Genomic DNA, 15,078 nt, shown 5'->3' with positions numbered 1-15,078 from the left:
ACAAAAGAGGTTTGCTAGCATGGCGATCAGCTGTAGTTCACCATCTTATCCAGGTCACATGACTCAGGAGTAGCGTGGCCGTCTGGCAACCAAAGGGTGGCTGGTTTGATCCTCACTTTCTCCAGTGACCATGTCAAAGTGTCCTTGAGTAAGAGACTGAACCCCTAAATACTTCTGATGAGTAGGTTGGCTCCTTGCATGGCAGCCTTCAGCATCAGTGTGTGAGTGTGTGTGAATGAGAGGACATTGTTCAGCTCCTTGAGTGCTGCTGAGGTAGAAAGGCTCTGTACAAACTGAGTCCTTTTACCATTTCTTTCCTGCTTCTAGCGGCGCTGTTGTCACTTCCTGTGACCGTGGAGGGAAGGGGTCCCCCTTCAGAATAAGTTTGATATCATTGTTACTTCCTCTTCAACATGCCTTTAGCAGACCAACTCAGAGAGCAGCACAGTGAGGTAGTGTGGCCGAGCGGTCTAAGGCGCTGGATTAAGGTTCCAGTCTCTGAGGAGGCGTGGGTTCAAATCCCACCACTGCCATCATGTCCCAGGTCACTGGAGAGGTGTGGCAGGTCTCTCACAGCCTCTCCTCTCTCTTCCGCTGAGGTCTTCAAACCTGTGACCAAAAGAAGAACCCTCCTTTGAGTCCACAGACCTGAGCATCGCTGCTCTGACTACCAGGTTACCTCCTGGTGATCAGGGTGAAGTCATGGTGAGGTAGTCAGTTGTTCCTTTGTTTTATGACAGAGGCTTCATTGTGAATTAAATAATTTTAATTCTTTACTTGTAGTTTCATGCTGTTTCGATTGAAAAAGACCAGTTCCTGGAGAAGATCTTCTAGGGGTCCAGGTTAAAGCGGTGCCCCAGCTGGCACCAGGTGCTGACCCAGGTCCTGCATGGGAGATACTGTCAGTTCTGTTCTGCCCTGCTCACAACCACAGGCTGGTGTTGAGGCCTGCAGCAACCAGGGCCCCAGTCACCAAGAGTATAAAGGCTGGTCATTGTGGCAGTGGGAGGAGTCAAAATGAAGACAGACCAATGTGAGCAGGACGTTCCTGGAGAAGTCAGAAGAACTTGACCATGTTTCCTACAGTACCCAGGAGGCCTGGTTGTTGTTGAAGGAAGCTCCAAAAGCAAAGAGCAGACAGCAGGACATCAAAAGAAAAGATCCAGACACTAAAACTACAAGTAGAAACAAGAAGAAATACTAAAAGCTTTGGAAAGATACTACAAGGTTGGATATACATTATTATATACACTACTATTCTCATTGACTCCTAAAGAGGGACAGGAAACATTAGAATGTGGATCAGATCAGCTGATTTCAGTGTTGAGTCCATCCCTCCATCCACTTTCTGTTCTTATCCTTTAAGGGTCATGGGGGGGGGGGGCGATCCCAGGTGACATTGTTCAAGAGGCAGGGTTCACCCTGGACAGGTCAGAATTCCTGATGATGTCATCAGGGCTTTGACAGTAGCTAGAATTCTGTCTTTGATGTCAGGAGGACATGAAAGAAACCCAATTGAGGAAAGTGGAGGAGAACATTCAGCTTCATTAGAAACACTTGAACTGTTGAACAGTAGAATTTGTTAGAAACAGTTTACAACACTGAGTGACAGGATTGAAGAGGGAAGATTTTTCTACTTTAAATTTAATTCTAACTTTAAACTGGAGATGAACATTTTTAGTGGTTCATATTCTAACATACAGAGGAAGTCATGTCATTCCCTTTTTAAAAAAAGAAAAACATGTGAAGCTCCTCCCCCCAGCTCCAGATGGACAGACAGACATGAGAGAGGCCAGGAAGCAAAGAAGTGTTGTGCTCCTCTCCAGTGCTCTGGTGTTGTTGTGTTCTTCTCAGCTCCATCATGAAGACCTGCTGGCACTGGGCGCTGGTGGAAGTTTGCAGCTCTCACTGGAAAGTCCTGAGGCTCCTCCCACTCTGAAGCAGGCAGTTGCTCCCAGCCAGCCCACACTTTCACTCTCTGGTGTAGGAGTGAAGAACAAAATCAGAATCAAGAACCATCTCTCTTTCATTGGGGCTCCTTTCTCCTTGTTCTGATCCAGAAACTCAACAGCTTCTATCATTGATTGACAGCAAATGTTGATGACACACTGGGATTTTTGTTCTCCTGCTGTCACTGTCAAGTGCAGCTTAACATGAGAGGTAGCAGGATCATTCATGTGTTCATGTTTCCAGCAGACAAGGAGGAAACCTGGGAGGACTTCAGTGACTTTGATCAGTGGTTCTCACTTCATCTTCTCAGTATAAAGTTCAAAGCGAGCTGGCCAGGAGTTGAACCTAGAATCTTCTGATCCGTAGTCAGACGCGTTATCCATTGCACCACCAGCCCTGTGAAGAAGCTGCTGTGTTCATGTGTGCTTGCTTTTACAGAAAATCCCAACAACATGGTGTCATTTTCAGGGGACACAATGGTGCAGTGGTCAGCACTGTGGCCTCCCAGCAAGAAGGTTCAGCTCTCCTCCTATTTGGTTGCTAGGAACCTGAATCAGTCCTCAGTGGAGCGGTGCTGCTGAGGCTGAGTGAGGCTGAGTGAGGGACTGAGCAGGAGCCAGCAGGTCCAAGCAGGTTCAGGCAAACTCCCCTCGGTCCACCAACATCAAAGCAGAGGAACTGAGTTCATCTAACAAAATGATTCATATCATCTCCTCTTGGAATGTTCTGGAACTACAAGTACACTTAAAATGGCTGACTTATGACAACAGAAGGAACTTTGAAGTAGATTTGATTTATTTAAGTCAGTGACAGTCATTTTTTCAAGAATTTAGTAACTTGATTGTTTTACTAAGATGAGCTTTTATGTTATACCATTGAAAAAAGACCTTCATGTATTTATGATGACATCACCAATAGGAGCCTTCCCAGTCTGTCAGGGGGTAGAGTTCAGTCACCACCAATGACATCAGAGTCAGAGTTAGAGATCAAAGACAGACATTAAAGTCTCACATTAAAGTCTCTTATTAAAAAAATTAAAGTGTTATATCTTTGAAAATATACTGCAATACATGAAATATTATATTTACATGAATGGTAACCTCGTTCTTATATTCTTTAATATACTGCAATAGTAATGGACCCTCTATGACACTGCAGTGATGAATCTATCAAGGAGTACAAATGATTATAATCTGAGAATTTTGAAGTCAAGTTTGAGATCAGTTTGATCCTCTCTCTCCCTCCCCCCTCTCTCCCTCTGTCTCCCCCCCTCTCTCCCTCTGTCTCCCCCCTCTCTCCCCCTCTCTCTCCCTCTGTCTCCCCCCTCTCTCCCCCTCTCTCTGTCTACCCCCCCTCTCCCTCTCTCTCTCTGTCTCCCCCCTCTCTCTCTCTCTCTCTCAGGAGCTTTTAAATGAATATTTTAATAAAACAGAACAGGAGACTGAAGAGTGATCACTCAAACCCACAGGCTGAATGGGACATCTCTTAAAAACATTGAACCACTGAGTAAAACCATAGAAGCGCTCCTGTCTAGTCGGTGCTAACAAGTTAGCTGTTGAGTGAGTCCAGCTGTGCTGTCTAGGAATCCTGGTCAAAAGCCTCCACACATCAGACAGCTGGTGTGTTGGTGGATCTGTGGATCCTGCTGGAAGAAGCAGGGTGGAGCTCTGAATGGTTCCTGTCTCAAAGAGCTTCTCTGTGCAGCTCCCATCAGCTCCTAAAAACAGGAAACCAGCAGATTCACTGTTGAACGGTGGCATTAAAATGTCTCAAAAGCTGTCCTGTCCACCATTTGTTGGTGCAAAGACATTTAAAAACACCAGTTGAACATTTTCCAAAGTTGCTCTCACCTTCTTTCAAACACCTGGAATGATTTCCTCCAAATCAAAAGAAACTGGTGAAAAAACAACAACAAAAACCTCCTGGAGAATCAAACTCCACCCTCTGCTCCAACTGGACTTGGGACTTCAAATGACCCCCATTAAAAGTCTGCCTGCATCCCCATTCACTGACAGTTGTACTGTGGGTCTCCTGGACAAACATGGCAGGATCCTCTTGATCTCCAGGAGAATAAAAGAGGGAACCCTAGAAAACAAGTCAGCGTGAAAGAGGAGCAGATTTTAAAACTCCTCAACATTTCCACCTCCAGGAGTGAAGCCTCCCGGGACCCAAGAGGCTCCAGCTGGCAGAGCTCTCACTGGTTTCTCCACCACCTCGCTAACCTGAGCTGGAGCATCTGAGAACCAAACAGTGACCCCCTTCACTCCAGAGCCGACTCCACAAACTCTGAGCCCCCACTTTACCCACAGCCAGCAGGCCTCCTCAACACTGCATGACACACGATGACTAAATTGAAGACTGAAGCGTCTCATCAAGAGATCTGTCACATGAGTCTGCTGTGGAGGGTCAGTCTGTCCGTCCACATTCAGATCATTAACGCAGCGACTCCTAAGCACCAGTAGAGCCTCTTCATCGTCCCTGGGTGGGCTCGAACCACCAGCCTCTCGATTAACAGCCGAGCGCGCTGACCGATTGCGCCACAGAGACTCTGAGTCACCTACTTTTCATGAAGAGTTTTCAGGCTAAATTCAGTGTGTGAGGTCCACACTGCACATTTGAGGGACCATGAAGGACAGAGGAGAGTCTGACTGTCATAATGAAAGCCTTCAGCACTAGAACTGAAACAGCCCCACCATCTTAACCCCCCCAGACCAAACAGGCTTCATCAGAAACAGACACACCTCCTAGAACATCCAGAGAACATCAGTCTGATTCATAAAACATGACAAACAAACAAGAACATGTTATTGTTTGATCAGAAGCTGAAACAATGTTTCTATGTTTGTCTGTTCTGGTCTGAATGAAAGAGGAGGTTTTCTTGGTCATGTGACGTGGATGAGAGTTCAACTAGAACTTCCTGATTCAACAGGATTTTAGTTTGTTGGGATTTTTTCAAAACCACCAACCAAACCTCTGAGTGGTGCAGATGTCTGCTGCCTCCTCAGAGCAGACTGGAGCTCAGCCTCACTCACCTGTGGGAGCCCCAGCAGAGCCACCGTGTGATGGAGTTTCAGTTCAGGCTCCAAGGTCCTGGATTGAATTGGTGTTTTGTGTTTTTAGGCCTCCTGGCACCATCAATGGTAGAGCAGAGTGGTGCAGAGGAAGCGTGCTGGGCCCAGAACCCAGAGGTCGATGGATCGAAACTATCCTCTGCTAAAAGAACAAAATAAAATGAACCTGCATCTTTAGAAATGTGTGTCTGTTAAAAAGAGGTTCATAAGGATTTTGTCTTCCTCCACAATCACCAACCATTGTGAGAGTTAACAACAGTCCACTTTCTGACTGAAGCAAAAGTAGACTTCAAAAGGTTTTTCTGATTCAACATAGCAGCTAAATTTCCATTTCCATTTCCTGAACAGGACAGGTTAAAAAAAAGGGAATGCCATGACTTCCTCTGTATGTTAGAATATGAACGACTAAAAATGTTCATGCCCAGTTTTAAGTTAGAATTAAACTGAAAACACAAAAACCTTCCCTCTTCAATCCTGTCACTCAGTGTTGTAAACTGTTTCAAACAAATTCTACTGTTCAACAGTTCAAGTGTTTCTAATGAAGCTGAATGTTCGCCTCTACTTTCCTCAATTGTGTTTCTTTCATGTCCTCCTGACATCAAAGACAGAATTCTAGGTACAAATAAAGACACCATCAAAGCCTCCTGATGACATCATCATCAATTCTGACTTTGATCTGTGTCTGTCCAGTTTGTCCTGAGTGGATCCAACAGTTTCCCATGGGTGACTCTGTCGTGGTCTCTCTCCTGCTGTCTCCAACTCTCAGAGCGCTTCTACTGGTTTCTCTCCATCGTCCCTGTTGCTAGGCAGAGCACTGGTGAGGACTGAGGCCAGTGATGTCATCACCTCCAGCTGAGACCTGCCAAGTGATCCTGCTTCATTCGACTCTGCTGCCTCTGCCACTGCCCTGACTGGTGAGGCTGACAGCAGGTTCTCTCTCATCTAAACTCTCTGTTTACAATGGAGGCTGAAATCCTTGTGATTGGTGGTTCAATCATCAGGTCTGTTGAACTCCCAGGTGCCATCACCTGCTGTCTTCTTGGTGCCAAAGTTGTGGACATTATTGAACGTCTCCAGGACTCATCGACCTCCACCCCTCCTGCAGGTTCTCCCTGTCTCTGTGGTGGTTCTCTCTGGTACTCCAGCTTCCTCCCACGGTCCAGACATCAAGAGGGTAGTGGTTACCTGGACACTCTAAATGACTGTGAGTGTGAATGGTTGTCTGTCTGTGTGTGTGTGTTGGTCCTGGGATGGACTGGTGACCCATCAAGGGTGAACCCAGGGCTGGACTGGCCACCTGGCCGATGCACATCTTTGGGCCGGCCCATAACTGTCATAATTTTTTTTTCAAAAGTGTATAGATTTTAATCGACCGTAACGGTATCGGAGACGCGAAACGCGGCCCATTGGTTGATTTTCTTGAAGGACATTGGGCTCGTCCAATGAAATCTCTCAGCTCTCTCTCTTTCTCTTAGTCAAGCCATGCTGTTGCAATGGAAGTGGAGGAGTCAGATCAGACAGTTGGAGACTATTTTAGTCGCCCTTCTTCCAAACAGAGGACTGATTTTTTAAAGTTTCATCCTCAACAAGATTCCATAAACCCTGTCGTCCAGAGGCTCTTCGTTAGAACGGACGGCACGACGTGGAAATGGCTGACTTATTGTGGTCAACGTCATGCTTTGTTTTGTTTTGTTTGCCCTGCTTTTAGCAAGCCCAGTGATCCAAGTGTCTTCATTAGAGGCCTGACAGACTGGAGGCATGTGCACCAAAGAGTAGAGGAGCATGAGAGAGGCATGGCACAGAGGCAGTGTGCTGAGGCCTATTTTTGAAACTGCTCCAGAGCAAGACTGGCCACCTCCTTGAGGGAAGACAGCTGACAGGACACCGTGAGCAGGTTAAGAAGCAGGGCTGGACTGGGACCAAAAAATGGCCCTGGCATTTTTCATCCCTGGCAGCCCTCCATGGTTATTTACACGATATGTGTAAGCACACGCCATACCAGAGGATGTATGCGCACATTTTGAAGTTTCAAAAATTAAAATAAAGTGCAGTATTCTACATGGAAGACAGTAACCATGTTAAAAGAATGATACTCTTTCACTACTCACAGAGACCTTCTTCTTCCACTACACGTTCCAACACCTGACGTCTCTTCTTCCCAGTCCAGCCCTGGAAGAACGCGTCGAGTTTTGGAAATTCGTCTGCTTTTCTTCTCGTGAGTGTCTCTTTTTCGGCTCCTCCTTTCTCCTTCCTCTTACTGGGCAACATTCTTCATGGCTTCTGACTGCAAGGCGGCCGCTGAGTGGTGGCACTACAACTGGATGGGTCTGTTTCTCATTTTAACACAAAAACACCGCTGTTTCTGCGTTTTTACCAGAAATATATATTTTGAAATGCCTGCTCACACCGGCCCATCCGGCTACATCCACCAAACTTTACACACACAATATAATATAATAATATAATATAATAACCCTAAACACAAGCCCCAAAGCAGTAGTTGTTTTGTTTTTCTTCATAAAGGAGGTGCACTGTCATGACTACGATATCTCTGGCAACAAACATGGAAGGGGCTTTGGGGTCTTGTGTTTCAGCTCTGTAACTTCTGGATGGCTGAAAATGTCAGAATCCGTCCTCTCACTGACATCAACCATTGGTGTGACTTTTGGTGGCTTCAGCTCAAATGAAACCAGGGAAGAGGGGCCAGACTTTGAGCAGCCCCTTAGGGTTAGTGGATGCCCCGGGACTGTGCTTGGGCCCCTTAGCACCTAGATGGCTGAAATTCCCAGCACATGCTACTCTGGGGCATCACACTATGTGTGTAAAGTTTGGTGGATGTAGCCCAAGTAGAAACACCAGAACCCAGATTTGATCCTCAATTCTGCTCCAAAAGGCTCTCGGAGTGCAGAAGTCCCAGACCCTGATTTTGCCCAGTTTCACAAGGGGATAGTTTTTTCTCTTTGAACCGAGGAAGTTGAAATTTGAGTGTGTTGTTCTGTTCTCGAAGGATCGCATCTGTGCTGGTTTGACCCCCCTAAGTCCTTTCTGCTGTCCATAAAGGGTGTGGCAAAGTCCAGTAAAGTCTTTCAATGAAGCATCATAACTGGTCAAAGTTGCTCCAAATGAGATGAGCTTTCTGGGAGGAGCTCACACCTCTGCCAGAAACCAATATTTAAAACTTTGAAGCCCCACCTCCTTCCTGAAGCTACTTCCTGTTTGGGAGGGGGTTCTAGAATTATTCCACCAGATTAGGATTTCATAAAGTTTCAGGTCTGTATCCACTGGAGAGGCCAATGAGAGCAAAAGAGCAACAGGGTCAAAGGTCAACAGGCCTCGTGTCTCAGCCAGGCCTCAAAGGGTTAAGTGAGCCTTTTGGAGCTCCTTTGAAAAAAGGCCTGACACCAATCTTGTTCAGGACCAACATGAAGAAGGATCTTTGGAACATTTTCACATCTTTAAGACGGCCTTGACTCCTTTTTATAGCAGGAGTCCCTGAACAGCACAAAGCTGCTATTGCAGCCATCAGGCCTCATTTCTGATCAATTATTATTGTTGAAACAAAGCTGAATATCAATTATTGATTTTTATTGTCATCATTTTGAACACCTGATGAGAGAAACACAATAAAAACATTTGAAAAGGAAGGATCAGAGTGTTGTTGTACTGCAATACTACAGTACAGCATCAGAGACACTCAGTTATTGATTGCCTGAATGATTGATTTCCCCAGAAGAGGAACAGCTTTGTTGGAGCAGTAAAAATACACACATCAGAACGACAAAGTTACATTGGAAAAGAAACTACATGACATTACCAGCACAACATCTGAAGAACAGTTAGGATCAATTTAACTGGCCAGATAGTTAGGATTTCTTTAATGATATCCTTGATGAACCCAGACATCAGAGTGGTTTGTTCCCCTCAATCATAAATCTGTAAATACAGCGTGAAGTGATGGAACTAAAAGGCCACCTCTGAGTGCAGGAGTGAGCCTCTGTGACGGATGTGACGTCAGCAGACCGCCATTAGTTTGAGTCATTGTTTATATTCTTAATGCTGATTGGTCGATCTATAATGGTGACAAATGGACTTCGTAGGTAGAATAAACATCCAGAAATTAAATGAATTTGTAGATTGTCTTATTAATCAAAAGATGAAGTATTAAAAATATTTGTTTTTTTTCCTCGGAGTGAGCGACAACTACCGGATTTTCTCACAGAAGAACGGGGGGCGACTTCCACGGAAGCAGATGTTTGTAATTCCTGGGGCACTAAAATCCATTTCATATTATTCTTTCTTGAACAGCGAATATTATGGAAATAAAATTTATATTTCTCGCCAGAAATGTCCTTAAAATGCTTTTTAAAAATCAAACCTATCTTGAAATGACACTCGTCCGTAATGGCGTCCTTAGCAACCAACATAGCAACAGTAGAAATGTGACACTGTAACGACTCTCTTCCGAGAGGTGAAAGATTCACCGTAATAACGAACAAACCAAAGATTAAACACAAGAACTGAGCAAAGATTATGAAAACAAAATGCATATTTCTCTCTAGAAATGTCATCAGAATGCTTTATTAAATCAAAACTATCTTGGAAGAAGGCACTTTCCTCCGAAAATGACAGGAGCGGCGGCCATGTTTTTGTTTTGAGAGGCCCGCATGAAAGAGTCACATGAGGGAAGGGGGTATGGGGTCATGGGGGGGGGGGGGGGCGATCCCAGGTGACATTGTTCAAGAGGCAGGGTTCACCCTGGACAGGTCACCAGTCCATCAGGAGAAATGAGGTGGTCGGTATCATGCAACCTAAACTAAAACATTAGTCAGGTCAAATTCAGATTAAAGCAAGAGTCTCCAGATCAAAGTCAGAATTCCTGATGATGTCATCAGGGCTTTGACAATAGCTAGAATTCTGTCTTTGATCTCAGGAGGACATGAAAGAAACACAATTGAGGAAAGTAGAAGAGAGCATGGCAGCATGATGGTGCAGTGGGGAGCACTGTGGCCTCACAGCAAGAAGGTTCTGGTTTGAGTCCAGGCTCGGGTGGGGAATCTTTCTGTGTAGAGCCTGTATGTTCTCCCCATGAATGCGTGGGTTCTCTCTGGTACTCCAGCTTCTTCCCACTGTCCAAAGACATGTAATTGGGGACGAGGCTGATTGGACACTCTAAATTGACCGTAGGTATGAATGTGAGTGTGAATGGTTGTTCGTCTCTGTATGCTGACCCTGTGATGGACTGGTGACCTGTCCAGGGTGAACCCCGCCTCTGGCCTGTAGATGCTGGGATAGGCTCCAGCCCCCCCCTCGACCATCAGTGTAGGTCTTTTGTTAATTGCATGCCACATGAAATTATTGTTGGTCAGTTTTCTAGCGACTGTCTCACAGTGGCAAGACAAGAACACTTCTACTTTTAATGTTGACAGTTTGTTCAACACTGAACTTCATCCAGTACCATGTTGTCAAACACTGGAACCTCCACAGCACCTGAACAGGGACTTGAACCCTGGACCCTCAGATTAAAAGTCTGATGCTCTACCCTCTGAGCTCCTCAGGCTCTTTCTACAGCATTGAGACAGGAACAGAAACACCTGTGAAGGTCAAACTGATGCTTTCTTGACTTGTTCAGTCCTCCATGTTGAAGTCCACCATGCTTTTGATTGGCTCTGATTCTCTGTGGCAAAATCCAAAAAAAGGCTCCAAAAATGTCCTGAATGTCACAAGAATGCACAGGACAAGATGTTAGTTTCCTTCATGTCTGCAGTTCCTCCACTGGAAAGTAAAGTCAATGCTGCTCCTCTGCTGAAACCTGGGATCGGACCAGGGACCTTTAGATCTTCAGTCTAAGGCTCTCCCAACTGAGCTGGTTCAGTTCTGAGTGAGGGCCCTGCTTCTCTCATTTATAATCTCTTCCACTCTCACTGGACCTTAGAGAGGATTGGAGCTTCTGAAGTCCTGACACATTGAACAGTTCTCCAGGACCATTTTTGATGGATGTCTGAATCACACCAGCCTTTTTTGTTTGTCTTCTTGCACCACCGTGCCGCCCCTACTAGTCGTCTACATATCAGTGTTCTCAGTATTGCACGAACATTCACATCAGTATTGTGCTAATATTTTATTTCCTGGCTCTTCAATCCTCCTATTATGAAGTTGATTGCTTCAGCGACCAGGAGATGTTATCATTGGCAGCTAGTTTACTATTATTGCTGCTGCTGTTGTTGGTTGTGTGTCTGTCTTCCATCCCCCTGTCCCTCTGTCTTTCTCTCTGCTTGTCTTTCACCCTCATCTTGTTCCCATCTTTTTGTCATTCTCTCCCTCCTTTCTCTCTGTCTTTTGTCTTTCCTTCTCTATATTTGTCTTCTGCTGTCTGTCCTGTCCTGCTCTCTTTCAACAACCAACCAGTCAAAGCAGACGTCCGGTTAAAAAAATATGATAAAAGAACTCTTGGTTTGATTTGGCTTGAGGCATGAAGAAGATAGGATTGTTTTCCTTTCATTTTAGAAGCTTTTCCAGATTCATGAAAAGATCATCAATCAGTGCAGTATTTCAGACAGACTTCTGGTCCGTGAGGATGAGGAATCCAGCACAGATCCACAGAACTCCAACTGCCATCTTTGATGGTTCCTTTACAGTCTGTAGGGTGGAGAGATCCTCCTGAGTCTGGCTTGGAATGTTTGTCTGTGGATGTGTTGGCCCTGTGATGGACTGGTGACCTGTCCAGGGTGAACACGGCCTGTCGCCCAAAAGCTGCTGGGATAGGCTCCACCCCCTCATGACCCTGAACAGGATAAGCAGAAGACAATGGACAGAAGTCCTGACACATTGAACAGTTCTCCAGGACCATCTTTGATGAAGGTCTGGATCACACCAGCCTTTTTTGTTTGTCTTCTTCCAGTTGCCTCAACATTGTGTGAGCCAATAATTCCACATCTGTACCAGACACACCTCTGGTTGGTGGGTTGATGGATCTCTCTGTTCTAACAGTGTCTTTTATCTTGCTTTTATCTTTTCTATCTTTTCTTTGTATCTGCATTCTGTGGTGCACGGTGGCTCTGGAAGAGCGCTCTAACTATTGTCACTGTACCCCCCCCCCCCCTACAACGAAAATAAAAGATTCTGATTCCGATTCTGACACACACACACACACACACACACACGTGTATCAACATGATGTTCCGAATGTTTCACTGTCTGTGGTTGTCCAGCTCTCCTTGTCTCTTCACTGTCATTGTCAGAACTCTGAGCAGTCTTCCTCTTCAGGTGATGTCTCTGAGTGATGATGATTGCTGTCTGTTCAACCAGCTTCATTTGTTGATATCTGAGAAGGACTGAAGACAGCAAAGTGTGCTGATTGGCCAACAACCCCTCACAGGTCAAAGGTCACTGCTCTGAGGCGGACCAGTTTACTGTAACAGTGGTGGCACCATCCACTGCTGGCGCTCTCTTCAGTGCTTCTTGTTTCTGCCCTTTGTGTGTGAGCTCCTAGAGCAGCTGGTCCGCCCCCCCCCCTTTTCTTTTCTATTCCTCTAATTTATTTTTTGATTTTCTATTTTTGTAATTCATCATCGATCTCGGCTCACGGTCGCTACACTCTTGACCTCCTGTGAGCCTTGAAGAGAGAGAAGCCACCTTTGTGTTGGAGAAGAGCAGCTTAGTCCAGGCAGCCAGCAGCCTGAGACCAGAGGGTAGCCAATCAACGCGCTTCCCTTCTTCATCGAGCGAATCTCAGCGGGAGCCACGGTCGACGAGGTGGAGGCTTTGGAGGCCGTCCTCCCACCAGTTCGTTGGAGAGGCGTCGTACATCGATGGGAGAATCCAGCTGAGAACGTAAGCCGGTTACGTTGGTTTTCACCGATTCAGGCCTGGACTCCTGTCTCGCTGCCAAACTCCGCCTGACTCCGTAGAGCTGGTCAGCCTCCACTCAGTCCTCTTCATTTGGTTGGAGGTCACCATCGTTCATCCTACACACCTTTCCACCTGCCTCTTAGCCGTCTACTTGAAGCTCAGATAAATCCAGGCTAATTCATACCTGCTACTCAATATGGGCCTTAATTACTCTGCTGGAATTGTCACTCTGTCTTAAGTGTTTGCTTAATTGTATTAAATCCTCTTTAATTTCCAAGAAGTCTTCCAACTCATTCATTCATGCAAGCCACTGATCCACAAGACCTCATTGATGAGCTTCAACCTGAGACTGATTGTTTCTCATTGGACGAGACACCCATTCAATGAGACTCATTGTCAGTCCATTGAAATCTACTGGTGTTCCTGGTGAGTTGATTTAACAACATGAGCTGACAGAATCTACGTTCAGGTAGGAACCACCACATCCAGGGGTCTGGACCTTTGAGCAGGCAGAGCCATCAAAGTAGCAGACTAAGCTAGCAGACATTAGCATTGAGAAGAAACTGATACCTGAGCCTACTTTTGGGTCTGGTCAAGTGATGACACAATAATATGACATCATTGTCAGACTGACGCCTGCTCAACACTGACCAAACGCCGCCCTATTGCATTGTGGGAAATTTCTGCTTGGCTCGCGTCCATCAAAACACACAAAGAAATTTCTCCAGAATCAGGATTGACAGTGGATACAATTGATTCCACACTGGTTTCAAGTGCAGGTGTGGAATTTCAGACACAGTCTGTGTTTGTGTTGTTCATTCAGTGATTTTTCTTACAATTCCCAATCAAAGCCCCACATTGCTAATGAACTCAAATTGATGCTAACAGTAATGTAGTGATAGTTGCTAATAAACTAAGTGATGCTGACAGACATGCGGTTAGAGTTTCGATTAACCTCAAAGTGATGCTGACAGTAATGTAGTAAGAGTTGCTTCGAACCTCAAAGTAATGGGACAGTGATTTCAGAAGAATTGCTAATGATCTCAAAATGATGCGACAGTGATGTCGTAAGAATTGCTAATAAACTCAAAACGATGCAAACAGTAATGTAGTGATAGTTGCTCATAAACTCAGTGATGCTTACAGTCATGTAGTAAGAGTTGCTAAAAACCACAAAATAATGCGACTGTCATGTCGGAAGAATTGCTCATGATCTCAAAATGATGCGACGGTAATCTAGTAAGAGCTGCTAATAAATTCAAAATGATGCTAACAGTAATGTAGTGAAAGTTTCGAATAACCTCAAAGTAATGCTGACAGTCATGTGGGAAGAGTTTCGAGTAACCTAAAAATGATGCGGACAGTAATGTATTAAGAGTTGCTAATAACCTCAAAATAATGCGACAGTGATTTCAGAAGAATTTCTAATGAACTCAAAATGATGCTAACAGTAACGTAGTGATAGTTGCTAATGAACTCAGTGATACTTACAATAATGTAGGAAGAGTTTCAAACTCCCTCAAAATGATGCTGACAGTCATGTAGTAAGAGTTGCTACTAAACTCAAAATAATGCGACAGTGATGTCGGAAGAGTTGCTAATGAACTCAAAATGATGCTACAGTGATGAAGTAAGAGATGCTAAAAAACTAAAAATGATGCTGACGGTAATGTAGGAAGAGTTGAAACTAACGTTAAAATGATGCTACACTGTTGTCATAAGAATTGCTAATAAACTCAAAATGATGCTAACAGTAATGTAGTAAGTGTTTCGAACTACCTCAAAGTGATGCTGACAATAATGTAGTAAGAGTTGCTACGAACCTCAAAATAATGCGACAGTGATGTTGGAAGAATTGCTAATGGTCTCAAAATGATGCGACAGTGATGTAGCAAGAATTGCTAATGAACTCAAAATGATGCTAACTGTAATGGAATGAAAGTTTCGAATGGCCTCAAAGTGATGCTGACAGTCATATAGTAAGAGTTGCTACAAAACTCAAAATAATGCGACAGCGATGTCGGAAGAATTGCTAATAAACTCAAAATGATGCTGACAGTCATGTAGTGATAGTTGCTAATAAACTCAGTTATGCTTACAGTAACGTAGTAAGTGTTTTGAACAACCTCAAAGTGAAGCTGACAGTCATGTAGTAAGAGTTGCTACTAACCTCAAAATAATACTACGGTGATGTCGTAAGAATTGCTAA

General features: G+C 44.8%; 3 non-coding genes across 3 annotated transcripts; 1 reads left to right on the top strand and 2 right to left on the bottom strand.

Moving 5' to 3' along the window:
• Positions 1-451: 451 nt before the first annotated feature.
• trnal-aag (transfer RNA leucine (anticodon AAG)) lies at positions 452-533 on the top strand. Its single transcript has one exon. It is a non-coding gene; the product is annotated as a tRNA-Leu (tRNA).
• Positions 534-2,274: 1,741 nt separating this feature from the next.
• trnar-acg (transfer RNA arginine (anticodon ACG)) lies at positions 2,275-2,347 on the bottom strand. Its single transcript has one exon. It is a non-coding gene; the product is annotated as a tRNA-Arg (tRNA).
• Positions 2,348-4,423: 2,076 nt separating this feature from the next.
• On the bottom strand, positions 4,424-4,497 carry trnan-guu (transfer RNA asparagine (anticodon GUU)). The gene has a single exon. It is a non-coding gene; the product is annotated as a tRNA-Asn (tRNA).
• Between the last annotated feature and the right edge of the window lie 10,581 nt (positions 4,498-15,078).

The sequence above is a fragment of the Aulostomus chinensis genome, chromosome 1 (genome assembly GCF_037954235.1).
Source record: "Aulostomus chinensis isolate RoL2024-O1b breed Wild chromosome 1, RoL_Achi_v1.0, whole genome shotgun sequence".
Lineage (NCBI taxonomy): Eukaryota > Metazoa > Chordata > Actinopteri > Syngnathiformes > Aulostomidae > Aulostomus > Aulostomus chinensis.
Note: the sequence above shows the minus strand (reverse complement) of the source record. Positions and strands in the feature narration are given on the sequence as shown.